At 44.6% G+C, this 21174-nt stretch overlaps 1 protein-coding gene across 3 annotated transcripts in view; it reads right to left on the bottom strand.

The window, feature by feature from the left end:
• The window catches only part of ATM (ATM serine/threonine kinase), a 3046976-nt gene extending 3031841 nt beyond the window's left edge, over positions 1 to 15135 (bottom strand). For 2 of the 3 annotated variants that reach the window (XM_069640412.1, XM_069640415.1), the window contains exon 1: positions 15005 to 15135. The gene's annotated coding sequence lies outside the window, so the exon portion shown is untranslated. The remainder of the gene's footprint in view (positions 1 to 15004) is intronic. The other variant, XM_069640413.1, reaches the window with a different exon arrangement.
• Positions 15136 to 21174: the final 6039 nt, after the last annotated feature.

Here is a 21174-nt window from a genome sequence, read left to right on the forward strand (position 1 = left end):
TTAGCTCGTGGCACCTCAGGGGAGGTCTTTTTTTCTTGCTCAATCATCTTACAAATACGTCTAGCCGATACTCCGATCTGGATTTCAGCCTTTTCACCCATTACTGTTTGGATTATACTTTTTGGTTGTACTTCGTCAACCTCTTCTTCCTCTGAGATATCGGGTTCGGAGCCATCTTCGTGAGCCGTGTCCTCGTCATGTGTGGATAAATTCACCAGCAGTTCGATCATGGCTGCGTCTTCCTTTTCTTTTAGGTCGAGGGTCGCCCCTTCTTTTGCCTTCTTCTTTGGTGTCTCACCTTCCGGTTTATCAAGTGCAGTCGTTTTTTCTTGTGTTTTACATCTCACTTCTTTGTCTATGTTTGACTGTAGAAGGGCATTTAGGTTCTTAACATTTCTCAGAAATTTGCAGGAATTCCTTTTCCGATTCTTTTTTTGTTTTGGCATGTTTTTTGTCTTCCGTGTTTGTTTTTTTGGTTTATTCTTTTCATCTGTAGTTTGCTTTGTAGTTGTTTCATCACTGGTCTTGTTGAAAATTGGAAAGTTCCCGCTTTGTACTTCTTTTTGGCATTGATCTGAGATCATCTCGGTGGCGGGCATTGACCCCAGCCCCTCTGCGTTAGCTGAGGTTGAAGGTTGGCTATCAAAGTCATCAACAAGTTCCGGGGATCCAACTATAGGCTCTCGATCCAGAAGATCTTTGATCTTGTTTCCGTGTGTTTTGTCGGACTCCAGATCTATAATATCTGGTTGGTGGTTTTTTCTTGCCGTTTCGTTCTGTTGGAGTTCGTAGTGTGGGGTGTACTGTTGAAGCTCTCATCAGGTTCTTGACGGTCTAAGGGTAGACTGCTTCTTTCAGGTTGGTTGTGCTCACTGTGGTTCATTACATCCTCTTTCTCTGCCTCTACCAGTTCTTGTTTAGTTATTGTTTGTGTCTGGTTTTGCAGCATTTGAACTGCTTCTTTTGCTACCTCAGCCAAGAGTCTTTTGTCCTCAGCGTTTGATTTAATTTGTTCCTTCAGCAGCATGGACATTAGTTCGTATGATTTAACATTGTTTTTTGCTTGTTCGGATTCCTAGGTCCTGTGGCGACTTCTGAAGTTCCAGTCCCCAAAAGCCCTGCTTTTATGCAGCAAACCCCCATTCATTCAGCCTAGCTGTCAATCAAACATGCTAAGTGTGAGCCGGCCGGCTCACCACTTGGGCCAATCACACAAGAGTGCGACTTGAGTTGCCAAGGCAACTCAGTCCACGGTGCCCAAACCCCCTCCCACACCCCCTGTGGTACCCAGACAGAGTGGCATCACTTTTGGAGGCTCCTGTGGAGAAGCCCGCCAAAAAGTGGAACAAAGGGCTCGACTTGGGTTGGAGTCACAGAAGAGAACACAAACGCCATTTTAGAATAGAGTTCTGCCAAAAAAATACCAACCAGTGAATGAATATTGAATAAATAAACCAGTCGGTATGTTCGAGGCTATAGGAATTAAATAATTAAAGTTGGTAGCCTCGAACAATGGGAAAATCCCATAGAGATATATTCGCGGTTGAATATAAAAAGTAGTATCCACTGCCACCAGCCAAAACTCGATCAGGGGGGGAACAGAGACGTGCCCCTCGAACAACAGACCCCGGGGCAATCGAATTGCCCTGACCAGTACGTCCACAATATGATGGTTTGTACTGGTTTCTGTTCATAATTTGGGACTAGTAAAGCCAATGGTGACTTTACATGCCCTGGGAGACAGTAGTCAGTCCCAGGGTATGGAGTCTATGTTTGGGGGTCGACGACAACCCTGGGTTACGGCACGGAGGGTGCTGTGTAACCCACATCAAAAACACATGAAACCCTATGGAGTAAAAGACCCCATAGCCCATAAAGCACATGGAAAGACAATGCAACAACTCTAAGAGTGGGAGTAAAAGAGTCTCACTCTTAGCAGGAGAAAGAAAGAGACCCCAAAAATCCAGCAAAGCTGCTGGGGGACTCATAGGTTTGGGAAATTAGCCTTTACAGAGAATTCTCCCTAACAGCGATGAGCTTCTCTTCTCCCCTCTTTTCATGCTGCAGCTTCCTCCAATATCACGTATAGTAGTAGCTGCCACAGCCAAACAGCAGTCTTTAGCAGACACAACACGCCCTTTGCTCACTCGGGCTTGTTGGTGCAGACAGATGGCTTCTGAAGTATTTTCCCCATCAGAAAATATATGTTCAAATCCAAATTATAAAATAGCTGACTTGTTTCAATGCATTTCCTCTCACATTAGTGGCCACATCTTCACCAGTGCAAAGGGAAGTAAAGCGACCTGCCTCACAGTCAGCCCTCCCTTCTGAACTTCCTGGGGATTCTGAAGGGGCTGTTCTGTGTGATCCTCCTGCATGCCTGGTGCCACCCAAACATATCCTTGGGGGCGCAACCCAAATTACGGTCTATGTCTCAAAAGTATTATTGTGTTGACCCCCACACTCGTTGCTGTGGACTATCACGGTTGTTGCTGAATATCGACGAGAGACTGTGCTTTCTTGTGGTACTAATGTGTCAGTGCTTCCTACTTGTGTTCCCTTGTATTGGTTTTTACACGTTTGAAACAAAGAAAAGTTATTTTACCACCAAAAAAAAGAACTGTCAGCAAGATAAAGATCTAGATACTGAGACTCAGCAGGTTGTACTTAGCATGGTGTGGTTCACTCGAGCCTTCCCTACCTGCCTTTACCGTTTCCTAAACGGTCAACATATTTGAGACACGGCTCGAAATCAAGAATGGATAAGAAGGAGCTAAAAGCAGCTCCTCAGTATCCAGCATTAACCAGTGACCAGGAGCTACCACTGGGGAATGAGGAGCTACTAAACAGCGTTCTGCAAATCTAACTTGACTAACAATTCACTATTGACTGCACTCTAAGTACTTACTCGCACACCGAATGCTTAAGAGTGCACTTTGATTTTATTAGGTGGTATCGCGAAGCCCTGGCCATTACGAGTGGTCACTGTCGAGCCCGACACGTCCATTCTGACCACCACGACATTAGCACAGTAACAGATTGTACCCCAAGTCCAGCACGCCATTCCTAGCTTGCAGTTCTACGGTACCAATCTTCCTGCAAGAACTTTTGCTTATAGCGTCTAAACTAGCTGTGGTTTCCATATTGTCTTCTGATATCTATAATTCTGGCATGGAATCAATATACTGCATTCTCCGACCACCATAGCTGCTACTGTTTATTGTATATAGTGCTCTTTGCCTAACCCTCTGCTCATCGTTAGCCCAGCATTTTTTCTCCCAAATATTGATTGTAGCTCTTCCTAATTCCGCATGGCTAGTGCGTACCTGTGCATTTAGCGAACGCTTACCTGCTATTGATTCCCGAATTGCCACGCACAGTTTACTATCTCGGACACATCATCATGTATTCCAAACAATGTTGAAATGTCCTGTGCAGCGTGATTGTATGCTTGTTACTCCAAATATGTGCGTATTTCCTGCTGTGCCACTGTGTTATGCCTGTTACTAGTTACAACTGCATTATTATCTACAGCAACTGCAATTATAACAAAACATTACTATCTAGGCACACTAGCACCTAGTACCGTTGCCTGATCCTGTCATGGATAAGGCACAACCACTTACTACTGTATCCATATGCACTAGCCCAGACCCAACTAACCTTTTGCGTTCAAACATATTAGCCTATACCTGAATAGCCTATTGTATTAAAATGTATTAGACCATACCGGACTAGCCTATTGTGCTCAAAGGCATTAGCCTATGTCGAACCAGCCTACTGTGTCGAACCATACTAGCCTATGTATGCCTAACCATCTGCGTTGTCCCACTCGGCTACTTAGTCCTACTGTGCAACTTAGAGTAATTAAGTAATTACCACTCCAAACACTGCTACACTGTGCCCCACCTGACCTTGAGGCATTATGTACACCACCCTGCTAAACAGTCTCCCTAGGCATACTCCTCACTCTTGGGGTACTAACTAGTCCTTCAAGTCCACCCACCCGTATACCACCTATTCACTATATCTCATCTACTATGGCAACATCCTTGACCACTGTGCCCATTGCACCCACGCCCATTATTCTGACTCTTGAACAACTTTCAAGCAAGATAAACCCTCCCCAGGGACCACCTTACCAAAATAACCCCTGTAACATTGCCCACAGAAACTCTAGACTTTGTGCACGATTGCTGAAACTATTTGAACCCCCAGCCAGCTCTGGGACCAGCTTAGACTGCCAGAGAATGAGCTTACCTTATAGACATACAATGAATGCTAAAAAGACCACTCTTAATATCTCACCACCCCACACATCACCAAGCCTCTTCCAGACTAGATCACAAAAATGCAAGCCCCATATTGGCGCACGTGCGACTGGAGCTACTTCCAGCACCCCTCTCCCTCGCTAGATAACTCTGCACCTGACCTCAAAGGGGCCTTAATACATGCAAGATCATTAGTCGCGCATTCTACGGAGATAGCTGACCTCATCATAGCAGAAAACTATGACTTCTTAGCCATCAATGAATCTTGGCTACAGGATGCATCAGGTCCTGCACTTACCTTAGCAGTCCCGAACGAATACACTATTTTGAGAGCAGACAGACTTGAGTCACAAGGAGGAGGCATAGCCATTATAGCTAAAGCCAATCTCTCCATGAGATTAGTCCCCTCTCCAGACATCAAATCATGCGAATCCCTGTCAGCCAAATTACCTATCACAAACTCTTAATATCCATCTCATATATAGACGGCCTGGCCCTATTGGCATCTTCAATGAAGATATATCCACTATTCTGTCGGATAACCTAAAAAGCACCTCACAAACCATATTGCTGGGGGGATCTTAAACTGGGATTTAACGACCCGAAAGACCAACAAGCAACCCCTGTGGCTAACATCCTGGCAGAACTCGGTTTCACCCAGAAAGTGAACCTACCAACTCACAACAAGGGGAGAATACTTCATTGGGTGGCGAATCACTACTATCAGCCCTCAAATATGGACAGACCATCACCTTCTATCATTCACATGGGCAACTAAAAGGCCCATTGCCAAGTCAAACCTAGGCCTCCACGCCTACACTGACTAGAAACAAAAAGAATATCAAATTAGAAAAACTTCTTCCCCACATTTTACCTAATCTCAACTCACTACCTGACAATATGGATCCCAACTCATTAGTCGACGAATATAACAAAATTATGACCACTTCTCTTGATGATATTGCCCCACTAAAATTAAGAAATAGTAAGCCTAAAAGCCACCTCAACATCTGATTCACCCCACACTTGAAAAGCCTGAAGATAGAGAAGAGAAAATGTGAAAGTGAGTGGAGGTTACTTCCCTCTGCTGAAAACAAAGTGAACTCAATTAACATATCAGCCCAATACAAGAAAGACATTCTCTAGGCGAAACAGGAAACTTATAACAACAGAATCCCGCAAGCTAATAACAATATTAAAAGAACTAGAAACCCCAATTCCAGCACAAGATAAGTGCGTCAAAGACAAAACTTGGTGCTCCAATATTCAGCATGCCCTAGTCAATAAAGTCTAATCGTCAGAATAAGTTACCACAAAAGAAAGCTTCCCTAACATCCTCGACTTTACTTAACAAAACACCCTTGCCACCTCTCAAACAACTAACTCGCTTCAGCTTTTCTAAAGTCTCTATTATTGAGGTTGAGAAGGTCATAGTCTCGCTCAAACCCTCAAATTGCCAGGGTGACCTATGTCCAGCACAACTAATCAAAGACGCACCTAGAGATCTAGCACCTTTCATCTCGCAACATATCAATACCTCCTTCTCATCTGGTGCCATCCCATGCAACCTTAAAGAGTCTTGGGTACTCCCTCTCCTGAAGAAACAAACACTAGACTCCACTATACCTACTAACTACAGGCCCATTACAACAGTGCCATTCCTCATAAAGATTTTAGATAAGGTTACATACATCCAAATTCAGAAGTTCCTGGAACTTAACTAACTTTTAGGAGCCCGCCAATCTGGTTTCCAGCCACAACACAACACAGAAACAGCATTAATTGATCTCAAGCCCAGATTGTCAAACTCAGAGACAATGGAAAATCAGCCTTGCTCCTCCTTCTACACCTCTCGGCTGCATTTGTCTTGGTGGACCACAAAGTTTTATGTAGCCACTTCGACTCAGCAGCCCACTTTTCCAAGGAGGACATAATATGACAATTCTTCCTCAGCAACAGGACTATGAGAGTCTTCTCTCCTTCAGCAGCCGCAGACCCTATCCCCATCACTTGTGGGGTGCCCCATGGATCATGTGTCTCTCCGACCTTGTATAATATATTTACCAAGCACCTTTTTGATGATCTAGACCATCTTGGCATCACCTACACCAACTATGCAGATGACACTCAAATCCTCTTACCACTTACTGGGGATTATAAGGATTTGGCCTTGATGAGTAGAATTTACAGCATCATTTGGAATCGTACAAAAATGTCGACCTGAATATTGCGACGGCTGAAAATGCTGACTTTTTTTTTTTTAATACCCCCCTTACACCACATATATATGTGGGGGGGTATGGGATATTATAGTAATATGGGGGATTGCGGGGGGTCTCCCCCCACATATCTATGTGGTGCAAAAAGGGTTTAATTTAAAAGAAAAGTCTGCATTTTCGGCTGTTGCAATTATGTGTGGTCTCAGTGATCACAGATCCCATCATTCAGGCATGGATGGCCTCTCATGGTCTCTGCCTGAAGGATGATAAAACAGAGCTCATCATCCTCGATACTACCTCCCACCTCTCAAGATTAGGCCCTGAATATTCTTCCTTCACCATTGACGGGAAATCTATTAAAGTTGTCAAAGAAGTAAAAACATTAGGTTTTTACCTTGACTCCACCCTTACATTCACTAAACAAGTAAATACTTTGGCTTCCTCCACTGCATATACATGCAAATTAATTAGAGCTGGCAAACACTTCCTATCCTCCAACAGTTGTATTATCTTGGCCAGAGCCCTTATCCTGTCCAAATTGGACTACTGTAACGCCCTCTACATTGGTGCCAAGAAATACATCATCAAGAGAATACAGGCACTCCAGAACAATGTCCTTAGAGCGGCGCTAAGCATAGCAAGGATAGAACACATTTCTGAGACTAGGAGACAACACAACTGGCTATCCACCCATGACAAAATCCGACTGAAAACGGCATCACTCATCCACAAATGCCTAAATAATAGGGTACCATGCTACCTGACAGAAAGAATCAACAGAAAATCTTCAATCAGACCTACTAGAACAGTCATACTAATTGCCTCCTCGTGCCACCATTCAAATTATCTTCAATATGGGCACTAGCTTCCCGGTCAAGGCAGCACAATTTTGGAACTCCCTGCCACCACTACTGAGAGCTGATCAAACATTTACCAAATTCAAACATTTACCAAATTCAGACAGAATACCATCAACTGGTTTAAAGATGACAAGTAACATATTAGCCTCAAGCTAGCTCACCTTGTAAATAGTATCAAACTGCCTTGTAAATAACATTCCTGCCTGCACTGTGTTATATTCTATTATATGCCTTTCTCTGTATCCTCTCCAGCCTGCATATTTTGTATATCGTGTATGTAATGCCTGATTTGTATCTATGCCATTTTGTAACTAAGCTGAAAGCCTTCTTTTATCCTCTGCGCCCTGATACCCTTGGGTCTGGCGAGCATTATAAATGAACAAACAAACTTCCACATAAGGTAGAAACACATCATATTGTCCATTATCTATGACCACTTATGCTTTAAATATTGTATAGATGTGTCCTAAAGTTTATTTATAGACTGTTCCCAACGCACAGTTAAACATACTTGCCAACCCTACTGATTTAGGCAGTAGGCTACTGCTTTTTAAGCAGTCCTACCGCCTACAGATTTGGGTGACAGATCCTACCGCTTTTTACAGTGCCAGATAATGTATGTGTCTCTAAGGCAATTAATCTGTCTGTTCGGTGGGCGGGTAAGTGATGTATTTGAATGATGGGCTCAGATCAATCCACTGAACGGATAGCTTCATGACTCTGCCTTGCACTCTTGCCAGACAGACCTTAGGTGAACCACCAGTGAAGGCGAGTGGCAGAGCATAGCACCATTACACAGCATCTGCCTATCAGACTGATGAGGGTATCAGTCTCCATGTTGTTCAGTGTTCAACCTGCACTGCAGGAATCAATAAGTACTGCCCGGGCTTCTGCTACAGAACAGTGGCAAACGTTGCCTGCCAGCTCTGTGTGATTATTTTTTGTGAAGTTAGGTAATTGAATTTGGTGTTAACTTACAATTCACAATTATACATTTGAGCATCTTTCCATGTTGTGCTGTTTGATGGGTTGTGCATTTTAGAATGGTCCAGGGGTGCCATGCCAACAATGTATGTCTTGTAATGTCCTGTGATGTCATTGTTATGAGAAGTATTATTTTTGAAACTTGAAAAATCCTAGATCTTTTTGGTCACAGAATATTGGCAAGTATGAGTTAAATTAACATAGGTGTGCTTTTTAGCATGAGTCGGTCTGGGGAGCCAAAGGTAGCTCCCCCCTGGTCTAAAAGGATGACAGAGACCATCCTTGGGTCATCTGATGATCATCGAACTACACTAGAAGTCATTCCCACATCATCAGATGTCATCACACTGTTAAAGTCATCAGCAAATATCTCAGAATGGTGGATGATGATTTGGGGATGAGTTTAGGATGGCTTAATGAATATGCTAACATTATCCCCATTTTAGAAAACTCTTTGTTCCTGATGCTTTTGGGATGACCTACTGATCACTTCAAGAGATTGCATGTTTGTTCCTGATGATGTGGGGATGATTCTGGGATGACCTGCTGATTGCTTCAAGAGCATTGCCATGAAACATGTTTGATCTTGATGATTTGGGGATGACTTACTGATTACTTCAGAACATCAGAGTTTGTAGGATGATATGCGGACCCATACAGAATGTCATTCTGCTTTTGCTTAGTTGTACTTATCCTGAATGATCCCCCACTGTGGCAAGTGTAAAGCTTGAGACTATGTTGGGCCAAAGTAGAAGCCAGAGGCCTAAACATAGCATGCACCCTTGAGAATCCTTTGCCATCCCAGTCAAAAGCAGGCACCCTCACCCTCACAATCCCCAATGTGGTATGAATAAAGCCTGAGACTATGTTGGGCCAAAGTGGAAGAAAAAGGCCTAAACATATCATGCACCCCCTGGGTGAGAATCCTTTGCATCCCAGTCAAAAGAAAGGAACCCAGCACCCTCACAATCAATACATTTCCATGCTGATTTGTTAGGTAAGAATTGGTGTTGTCCCACTGTGTGAGACTACACAACACTTATCTGCTTGGTATTAGGTAAGTCCACCTTTTGGTATAGGTCTGAACTACACAGGTTGGCAGTGTGACTGAGCAGCCAGGCCTAGCTCAAGAGAGATAACTGAGCTGTAGAGCTGTACAAATGAAATCTGTAAATACAAGTAGCCAAGTAACACTTACACTGAAGGTTTCAGTTATACATAGTTATTTATTTAATTAACATCATTTTTTAAATAAGCGTTCTTTAGAAAGGCAATTCATGCAATAATGTAAATATACTTTTTAATTACTTTTCAGAATCAGAGCAAGTTAGTGGATAATCTTTGGATATGCTTCATACACAATTGCTACACCATGGGGTGACTTCAATCACAAGGACAGTAATGGCATTTATATCACACTTGCAGATTCTGAGGTTGCAGAAAGGAAAGGTTTAAGGAAAGAAAAAGGTTAAACAGGTTATCAGTATATGTGAGGACAAATAAATCTTCCAATGAAATCTAGACAAGCCTTTCCCAGCAGTAACCGTCTAAAACAAGTTACCACCTATGAGGGACAAACCATATCAAAGTCAGTGGGCTAGAAGAGTCTGCAGGGACCCAGGACAGCCAAAGTCAATTTGAAACAGTCTATGGAGCTGCGGCACTTCTTAGAATCAAATGTCTTGCACAAAGTTAGGGAGTTTGTTAGAAAATCACTTGTAGGGTTGCAAGCTGTGAAAACAGAGTTTGAAACAACTCTAAAAGTAAGCCACTGCAATTCCCAACTGAGAAAAGCAAGGTTACAAGACAGTGAGGTAAGTAACCCAAGTCTAAACAGTACCACTGGTTTGAAGAAGAGTGGTCCAGCTGGCTTCTGTCCTGCTACAGCGTTGCAGACCCCGTATTCCTGAGCCTTAGTTGTGGGGACAAGAGGGAGGACATCTGTAGGGCTCCTGCGGTGGAACTTCAGAGGTGATTGGCGGCTACAGGCTCTTTTCGGTTCAGCAGCACTTAGCGGGTTTCAGGTCTTAGTAAACAGCACTGTTGCAGATCTCTGGTACCGGTTGGGCTTCCTTCACTCCTTGGGTCTGGTGAGGGGACTCTAGCTCTGGTCGTCCTGCTTCTGGAGGGTCCTTAGGAGACTCCTGGAGCTTCTAGCTGTATTTCAGACGTTTCACTCGACTACGGATTACTCGACCCCTGGCACTTGGTTCGTGCAGCAATGAAGAAGTACAGCTAGACAGGGAAGATGGTCCAGTGGAGTTCGTCTCTGGGTTAGTTGGTCCCACTAACCCAAGGGGAGAAGTCCATTCCAGAGCTTCTCTGTTTGAAAAGGGAGTTTCAGCACAGCAGCAGGGCTTCACCGGGCAATTCAAAGGTCCAGGAGGATGCAGCAAGCTTCGTTCACGGTTTCTTTGTCGGGTGTTTCTCCCAGTGGTCGACTCTGCCTCTAGTCCCAAAACCCTCGACTTTTAAGCAGGTTTCTCCCATTCATGCATAGCCTAAGCTGTCAATCACAGACAGCCAGCCAGCATGGCTTCATTTAGGCATTCCCAGAGACAAAGGAGAGGGGAGTTTCGGGACCCTCCCTCACATCCTGTCCTTCCAGACACACTGGAGCCAGAGGCGGGACTCAGGGCTGAAGTGCGCCAACAGCAAGACAAACCAAGGGCTTCAATCTGTTTGACGCACAGAGTAAAACCCAAGAAAGACCTCACAAACAGAAAATGGCAAAAAAAGAAGACAAGGGCCTTTTTTATAAAATGGTCACCCCTGGGTAATATACTGCAGCTGAGGGTTCAGCCTGCGGTAGAAAAACACAATGGTAGGAAAAATTAAACCACTGCCACTAGTCATTTAAAAGTAGGGAGGGCAACATACAAATGTTACATGAGAATGTAGGATAAGGGGCTACTAGGTAACCCCACAGCAATCCACATAAGATGGTGTGTGCTGGACCCACAAAGAGAAAAGGTAAGTAAAGTCATTTTCACTTTACTATTCTTGGGAACAGTAGTTCACACAAGAAAAGGTATTTTAAACCTTATGAGAAATCTAAAGGATTTCTCAGTGGCACTGCACTGAAGTTGATGTGTGTCACCATACAAAAAGTAGATGCATATGGAGTTTGTCAGACTCCCAAAACAGTGAAAATACATAATCCAAAGGTCAAAACACATGATGCGGTGGGAAAAGTATCTCACTCACTCCAGGGTTAAAATTAAAAAGTCCTACAGTCCAGCAAAAGAGCTGGGGGTCTCTAAGGTTGAAGGGAATTAGCACAGAAGTGAGAATTCTCCCCAACATGACTGCACCAATATATGCCAGTATTCACATGCACTCCTTCACACAATATTCATGTTTGCTTTGCGCAAAATCCAATAAACAACAACCATAACGAAAAGTACCTCCAGGATAAAATAAATCAAAAGAAAAGGATCCAAAAAAGAAAGAAGCAATAAACAAACGGAACCACAAAATCCCATGAACTACCCACAACCTACCAAATACAAGCAACAACAAACCACAAACAGCAAAGACTAAACCCAAAAGACCATGAAAAACACCAATCGAAAGAGGACGCCCACTAAGGAACACAACCCAAGCATCATGCCTCACCACAAGAAAGACAAAGAAGCCAGAAAACACAATAGAAATAATAAGAAATCCCAAACCACTCGGGAAGGCACGGACCAGCATGATCCCACAACCCCAAAAAACTTGACAAACATCTGAGATGGCCCAAGAGACATACAAATAATAGAGCAAAGAGACTACAATGCTTGCTACCTGCCCACATCCGACAACGTGGTAAACAAAAACAGCACAGCAACAATGAACCGACAGCCAACAAGCTTCACAAATACAGACCCAACCAGGACACCAAACGGATGACAACTAATAAACCATCCCAACCCGGTCTCCACCATGGACAATACCCCAACCACAACAAGGAACAAATTGGAAACCATCACACTCACTCTACACCCCCAATTTCACCAAGGCTGGAAAAACAGAGGGGTAGCGACCCTATTTACCACCCGGAAATGAACCAACCCCACCATAAACCTTATCTGTCTACTCGAAAAGAGACTGACCAACAAAGAACCACCCCATCCAAAAGACTCAACTGGGAAAAACCCACCTGGAATGGAAAACCAACTAACAACACACTGGTCAGAACAAGCAATACTAACAGCAACACAAAAGAGAAATCCAGCAAACTACACTGCAGCCTCCTCAACATTAGATCCATGGCAAAACACTCAACAGAAACCAATGACCTAAGCAAAGGAGGCACAGATGTGCTCTTCCTTACAGAAACCTAGCTATCAGACAACTATAAAGCCATCGCGAACGAAGCAATACCCGACAATTATAAATTAATACACGCCAACAGAGAAAACCGAAGAGGAGGTGGAATCGCAATTATACACAAAAAACACACCTGAGCATCTCGAATCATCAAAACCAACGCGGAAGACTATGAATCCCTCCTAATCAAGATAGAACTCAACGACCAATCCAACATAGTATTCCTACTGATCTACAGACCATCTTCTTACAACCCCAACTTTGCAACAAAACTAGCGGACGAGGCCGCCATGCTATCAACCCACCACGACAACCTAGGTGAAAGAGATCCCACCGATACAAACAACAGAAGAGACACGCACCAATTGTATCACCAAGGCCATTGACCAATTAGCACCAGCTAAAACATTCAAAGCAACACCACCAAAAAAAACTGGCAGCAAAATGGTTCACAGAAGAACTGAAAAAACACCAAAAAAACAACTGCAAAATGGAAACAAAATGGATAGAACAATACACCAGACAAGACTAAATAAAATACCAAAGACAACTCAAACTGTACAAAGCAACAGTCCTCTAAGCAAAAATAAAAAAAGTTTTTTTTTTAAATAAATAAAAAATAACTACTACACCACAAGAATCGGCAAACAATTCATAGAAAGAACTCCATCACCCCTACACAAACACTTACACCAGAGCAGGATGTGTGTAGAAGCTGCACAGCAGTTACTGCCTCTGCGGGCATTAGCCTGCGCAGGTATTATTATATATGTAGTCATTTGCACCAGAGCACGGTGTGTGTAGTAGCTGCACAACAGTTACTGCCTCTGCGAGCATTATCCTGTGCAGGTATAATTATATATGTAGTCACTTACCTTAGAGCAGGGTCTGTGTAGCAGCTGCACAGCAGTTACTGCGCCTGCGAGCATTATCCTGTGCAGGTATAATTATATATGTAGTCACTTACACCAGAGAAGGGCCTGTGTAGCAGCTGCACAGCAGTCACTGCCTCTGTGAGCCTTAGCCTGTGCAGGTATTATTAGATATGTAGTCACTTACACCAAAGCACGGTCTGTGTAGTAGCTGCACAATAGTTACCGTGTCTGCGAGCATTATCTGGCACATGTATTATATATAGTAATTTACACCAAGAGAAGGGTCTGTGTAGCAGCTGCACAGCAGTTACCGAGTCTGCGAGCATTAGCCTGTGCAGGTTTTATTATTATATATGTAGTCACTTACACCAAAGCAGGGTCTGTGTAGTAGCTGCACAGCAGTTACTGCGTCTGCGAGCATTAGCTTGCGCTGGTACTATTATATATGTACAGGGTCTGTGTAGTAGTTGCACAGCAGTTACTGCGTCTGCGAGCCTTAGCCTGCGCAAGTTTTATTATATATGTAGTCACTTACAGCAGAGCACGGTCTGTGCAGTAGCTGCACAGCAGTTGCTGCGTCTGCGAGCATTGGCCTGCGCAGGTATTATTATATATGTAGTCACTTACACCAGAGCAAGGTCTGTGTAGCAGCTGCACAGCAGTCACTGCCTCTGTGAGCCTCAGCCTGCGCAGGTATTATTATATATGTGCAGGGTCTGTGTAGTCGCTGCACTTTCAGCAGTTACTGCGTCTGCGAGCCTTAGCCTGCGCAGGTATTATATATGTAGTCACTTACAGCAGAGCAAGGTATGTGTAGTAGCTGCACAGCAGTTACTGCATCTGCGAGCATTAGCCTGCGCTGGTACTATTATATATGTACAGGGTCTGTGTAGTAGCTGCACAGCAGTTACTGCGTCTGAGAGCATTATCTGGCGCAGGTATTATTAGATATGTGTCCCTTACACCAGATCAGGGTCTGTGTAGCAGCTGCACAGCAGTCACTGCCTCTGCGAGCCTTAGCCTGTGCAGGTATTATTAGATATGTAGTCACTTACACCAGAGCCCGGTCTGTGTAGTAGCTGCACAGCAGTTACTGCGTCTGCGAGCCTTAGCCTGTGCAGGTACTATTATATATGTACAGGGTCTGTGTAGTAGCTGCACAGCAGTTACTGCCTCTGCAGGCATTGCAGAGCCTGAACCGTACCGTAAATGAGCTTCGGAGCAGCTACTGTATCTATGCCAACAACAGGCTGCCCCGTGTAATTTCAAAACCAGATGTTTAGAAAATCACGTACTTACAATATTTAATTTCAACAAGTGATAAGTGCAACACAAGGAATTACAGCTTCAACGTGCATTCCTAGAGGTTGCAAAACGGCTCCTCTTAACAATATAACAAAGGGATAAGAACGTCTAAGTCGATGGATGCTAAAAGAAATGCATATAAAATTCACTACAAGAGCTGGATCGCATGCACTCACCTGATGCTACCTGGAAACTGGACATAAGCGTTTCGTAAAGTGTAGTTTTCTAGTTCCCATTCAAGAAACACGCGAAACACACTCCGCCTCCACTTCAACACGTGGGCTGCTCTGCATCACGTGCGCTTATCAGCTTCATCACGTGTGTTGCTCTGCATCACGTGGGTTTCAACGCCCGCTTCATCACGTGGGCTGCTCTGCATCACGTGGGTTTCAACGTTCACGTCATCATCATTTTTGTACGAGCTGGAAGGCAAGGCGTCGCGAGAGTGTTTCCTCCGTTGTAAAGCACATTTCGTATAGTTGATTGTTATTTGGTTTCTGTTAAGTTTTAACGTTTTCTCATGTTGATTGTGTATTTTGGTGGTTTATAATGTGCATCAGGAATGAGAATTACTTAAAGTACATGCGGATTCCGTTTTTTTCGTTATTATGGTGTATTTTTGGGATATGAAACGTGCATCACATGGGTGAGGCAATATTGGGGAGGGGGTATTGTGTATTTTGGGGGTGAGATTTACTTGAAGTACAGGTGGATTCAGTTCGTTTTGGGCTTTTCTCATGGAGATGTGTGACGTGTGTAATATGGAGTGGGGATGGGCACAGTGCGTTCCTCCCGTCCCAGTGGGACTGCCACTGTACCAGTGAACAGTACAGCCAACAGTCGTCCTCCCCGCTGGAGGGGCAAGGGGCGGGAGGGGGTTGGAGGATTTGGTATGTGCAGCAGATTGGGGATATGTGTTTTATGCAGACAGACGCATATGGGTACGAATTTCCAGCATAACTGTTCAGTTGCTTATTTCTCCGGGGGGGGGATGGGTGATTTGGCATTCCCCAGGGAGGGGATTGTTCACTTACCCCTTTGCAATGTGTGGAAGAGAAGGCTAAACGGAGGCCTTGTATTGCTTTCATTATCAATCACACGTTTAAAGTCCCTGTGAGACCCGCTAGCATTGTTTGTTTTAAAGTTTGCCAATACTTTATGAAATGCCTTTACGGCTTAATGACGTATCTGTTACGTCGTTGTGATGTTTTCACGTGGGCCGTCTACGCTAGAGGATCGCGCAGGCAGGAGCGCTCCACGCCATGCACGGCCAGGTATTTATTTTTTATTGCGCATTTGTAACGCGCTTATTTATTTCGGAGAAGTGCCAGGTATATTTAATGATAATGTTATTTTTATTTGCATCGAGCTCATACGTAGGTGTTTCACAGCGGGCAAGAGAGGGGAACGGGGGAGAAAAAAACACTGATGGGTTTGTTTTTCCTATTTTGATTTTAGTTGCACCAACAGCGGATCTGTGTGTGTCTTCTTGGCTGGTATCCCCATCCTCGGCTCCACCCACCTCCAAACAGAAGTGGTTTATGGCCGTGCCGCACATGCCGAGGGAATTTCAGTGCAGATTGGGCTGCCGCTATCTTCACCCTTATCCAGTGGTGGAAATTGAAAAAAATTGGAGGGGTGGGGGGGGCGGAGTTGAAGGGGCGGTACCCAAAGAGGCGGTGTTTGGTGTGGGTGGAGCTGGCGGTTGACCTCCGATCAAAGGAAATGCCCAAAATAATATTTTAAAACGGCGCAATTTCTTTCATGCTGCTTCTTTTCCAAACTAGTTACTTCACTATGCGAATAATAGTTTTGACCAGTGTTGCTGAGTAAATATTCTTTAAAATGCACAATTTGCATCCCATTTTATGTTGAAAAAAGACTCCCTCCCCCCCCTCCCCTTGGGTACTTACTACTCAAACATTGTCAGAAAAGGAATGAATTGCCGTTTACAACTATGGGCCACTTTTTCATTGGTGCCCGAGACAATTTTATGGCCCAGTCCAACCCGCACTTGTACAAGGGAGAAAACTACCATCCATCTGTGCACCCAAACTACCAACAGCAATGTTAGTCTATACTGTGATCTGAGCTCATACACAGGATTATTCTAAGCAGACTGTTAAAGAATCATTAAAAGGAGCAATTACTCTAGCTAATGTTATGTTAAAGGTACTTTATAGCGCACCGTCACCAACGGAATTGGTCCCCAGGCGCTCTGGCAGATCTGTAAATGGGAAGGGCGGGTAGGGTTAGTCGGAAAGAGGGGAGAAGGAGAGTGGGAGAAGTGGTGTGCTGTAGGCAGCTTCAGCTCGGTATACACAGAGTGCTGGGCTTTGGTGCTAGTATCGGATTGGGCGAGGCCTCGAGTGCTGTGGGTGAAGTTTGTGTTGTTGATGCAGTGTGGTAAAGTGCGTGCGGATTGCTGGGAGAGAGATGGTTGTGTGGTTTTGTGTGGGTTTTAGTATGCAGAAGATTGAGAGTGGGGTCTGTATCCTGATTCAGGTACTTATGGTTCAGTTAGAGTTGTATACCTGTGGGTTGGGTTGTTGCTGGTTCCTCGTGGGCCGACTCACTTTGGTGGTGTTGCACTGATCCAACTGTATCCTATTGAGTATAGTTTGGATTGGTCAGTGCGTCTGGACCTAATCTTCGGTTGTGGGGCTGGGTAGGTAACATCTATTCTCGGGTTATCTAGTGAGACCCTGGTCGGTTAAGACTTTGAATAATTCAGTGTCGGAGTCGTGTTGATGTGTTGTCCTAGTGGATCCGTCTTGGTGAGTGTGTGTATCCAGTCGTTCGTATCCTTCTGTCCTGCCTGGTTCATTGGGTTCCGTGGGGTGAACTTCCCTGGGACTATTTAGTTGTAGTTTTTGTGTGGTGGGGCATTGTTTCCTGCTGTGTGTCGGTGGACAGTGTGTAGTGATGAAACATTCTGTTTATCACCCACTGGATTGGGGCTCGTGGTGCAGTGCTTCCTTTCCCACTCTATATTTTGTCCTTAGGGCTGTTGGGGTATGTAATGGTTGTGGTCATGGTCCTCTTAGTTTGCTATGTTTACTGTCTTTAATCGTATTGCGGTTGTCTCCCGTTTGGTCGTTTCATATGTCGTGGGATATTTACCTTGGCTTTTCCCCATTGATTGAACGGTGTATATTGCGGACGCTCTACGTTCGTTGATGTTTGTTATGTCAGTGCCCCTGTGACCGGTCTTTCCAGTTATTACGCGAAGAGCCAGGTTTTGAGTAATTTCCTGAATAGCGGGTGCTTTCTTGTGTTCCGTATGTACTTTGGGAGGTAGTTCCAGGTTTTCGGGGCTTGGTGAGAGAAGGAGGATCCTCCCAAGTTTTCTTTTTTTGTAGGGCTTCGGTTCCAGGCGAATGTCCATGCTTGATCTGAGTGTTCTTGTTGGTTGATGTAGGCGCAGTTTGTCTCTTAGAGCAGTACACAACGAAGACGCTGAGTTCCTGTGTGTAATGCACATTGTTTTGAATTTTATTCGTTGTTTTATTGGTAGCCAATGTAGTGTTTTCAGCGCTGGTGCGGTGTGTTCTCTTCGGGGTAGTTTAAGAAGTAGTCTGGCTGTCGCGTTTTGAATGCGTTGTAGTTTTTTTTTTTAGGAGTCGTTCAGGCATGCCTAGGTATAGGCTATTGGCGTAGACTACTTTGGACATGACGAGGGCGATGATGGTGGTTGTTTTGTTGGCGAACAATAGAAACAGTAAGATTCTCTTTGCTGCTCGCAGGAGGAAGAAGCATTTCTTGAGGAGAGCGTTTACTTGTGGCTCTAGCGTGAGATTGTTGTCCATCAGAACCCCTAGGTTTTTTACAATCGGCGCAGGTGCTGGGGTTGTCCCGAGTTCCCTTGGCCAAGGGATGAATTGGTTTTCTCCTCCATTTAATTTTTGTAACGATCATTCTTTCAGTTTTGCCTGGGTTGATTTTGAGGGAGTTGGAGTTCATCCAGAAGAATACTCCTCCTCCTTCTAGACTCTCAGCCTCCTTTGACCTGGTGGACCATAAAGTCCTATGCAATCACCTGGACTCGGCGGCCCACTTCTCAGGAGAGGCCATAGTCTGGATACAATCATTCGTCAGCGACAGGACCATGAGGGTATTCTCCCCATCAGCGGCAGCAGACCCGATACCCATCACCTGCAGAGTGCCCCAGGGATCATGCGTCTCGCCAACACTCGACAACATCTTCACCAAGCCACTCTTTGACGATCTTGACAATCTGGGTATCACCTACACTAACTATGCAGATGATACCCAGATTCTCCTACCACTTACCGGGGATTATGGGGAAGATCTGGCTTTGGTGAACAGAGTCTATAGCATCGTTCAAGCATGGATGGCTAACCACTGGCCTCTGCTTGAACGATGACAAAACAGAGCTTATCATCCTGGGCACTGCGGCCCGTATCTCTAAACTCAAACGAAACTATTCTGCATTTATCATCGATGGGAACACTATTAAGGTCGCTAAAGAAGTAAAAACTCTAGTTTTTTACCTTGACTCTACTCTCTCCTTTACCAAACAGGTGAATTCACTGGCCTCAACCACGGCCTATACATGCAAATTAATACGAGCCGGTAAACAATTCTTATCAGAAGACAGCTGTCTTATCCTAGCTAGAGCCCTCATCTTATCAAAATTAGACTATTGCAACTCCCTCTTTATAGGGACTTCCAAACAAATAATCAACAGAATACAAGTGCTCCAAAACAATGCCCGAGAAGAGCACATATCTCTGAAATAAGACGAAATCACAAATGGCTCTCTACCCAAGAAAAAATCAACCTTAAAACCGCATCCCTCATCCATAAATGCCTAAACAACAAAGCCCCCCCCCAATACCTTTTATAGAACGATTTACTAGAAAAAACCCTACCAGACTCACCAGAACAGTCAGCCCTAACTCCCTTTTAGTGCCCAGATTTAAACTAACCACAATCGGAGGTTCCAGCTTCCCTGTCAAGGCAGCTCTACTGTGGAACTCCCTACCCCAGGCACTTAGATCTGACCTAACATTAAAAAAATTCAGAACAAACACTATAAAATGGCTTACCGAAAATGCCATATAACGGTCACTCTCCACCCACCACTACATGCATTTCACCTGTTCTAGACTGACCTGTTACTATGCAAACGTTAGCTATAAATTGAATGTGTGGCTGCGCATTTTCTGTATTGTACATGCCTCACCCTGTGGAGCCAAAATCTCCTGTTTTTCTGTCATATGCTGTAACCGTAACCTTTCTGCATCTAAGTTGTAAACCTCCTTGTCTTATGCGCCCTGCTACTCGAGGGTCCAGCGCGCACAATAAATAAACAAACAATACATCACGGAGGCAGTTTTCTAGTGCTGGGATTTCTTTCCGGGTTGTCTTGTATTTTGAAGATTATTTGTGTATCGTCTGCGTAGTGGGGAAAGAACAGATAATCTGTGGGGAAATCCTGGTTTAAACCGAGGGATTGTCCTGCAACCTCTGTTTTCTGTTCGCCATAAGCAACGTTTTCTTTTACTTGAATCCCACCCGGCACGGCTCCTGCAGCTCCCCTCTGAAAGCAGTTGGTTGGCTGCATCGTGTGGGATAGTTTCAATGATAATAGGGATATTTATTTATTCATGCACTGTTTGACGGCTACCTGTATATTTATTTTTTTATGCACAAGTATCCGACAAACATTGCATAAATGAATAATCCGGTTCCATCTATCCGACAAACATTACATAAATAAACTGGGTCGTGGTTGAAGACTAACTTCTTCTGGTGACCCTTCACAGGGTCACCAGAGGAAGTTTGCTTTTCCTGCAGCTGTGACCTGTATCAAAGTCCTGCTGTGCACACGTAGGGGGGGGGCGGAGCCATCAGATAGCTCATGGCGGCAATGAGCTGCTCGATGCCCCCCTCTTCCCCTCTGTGCCGCTGCGGGCACTTTCTTTTTTTTCCAAAGTAACCCAGCGCAGAGCATGGGTTTGGGGTTTGCAGCGGCTGACTCGGGCCGGATCCCGCGATCCGGCTACACATCTGGTGCCGGATCTTGGATCCAACGAGAGCCGGCCCAATGACCAGTGCTGCCGTTATCTGCACAACGCAGCTTTCACTGTCATAACAGCAATGAGCTCACTACGACGGCATGCAGTTCCCTTGGTATGATTCTGTAACTTTACTGTCTTTACAAGGTGAGGGGTTATGAACATTGCATGGAGATGTGTCTGACTTTATCGCTCAGTGCTGCCAGGCAGTGCATTGAGCTGTACCGGCCAGAGTCTCTACCACAAGATGTCTCTTGACCCCCGCCCCCTATTTCTTTCTGTATAGGACCGACTTCCTTCAG

This window comes from Ambystoma mexicanum, chromosome 7q (genome assembly GCF_040938575.1).
Source record: "Ambystoma mexicanum isolate Mex_15411 chromosome 7q, UKY_AmexF1_1, whole genome shotgun sequence".
In the NCBI taxonomy this organism is placed as follows: Eukaryota; Metazoa; Chordata; class Amphibia; order Caudata; family Ambystomatidae; genus Ambystoma; species Ambystoma mexicanum.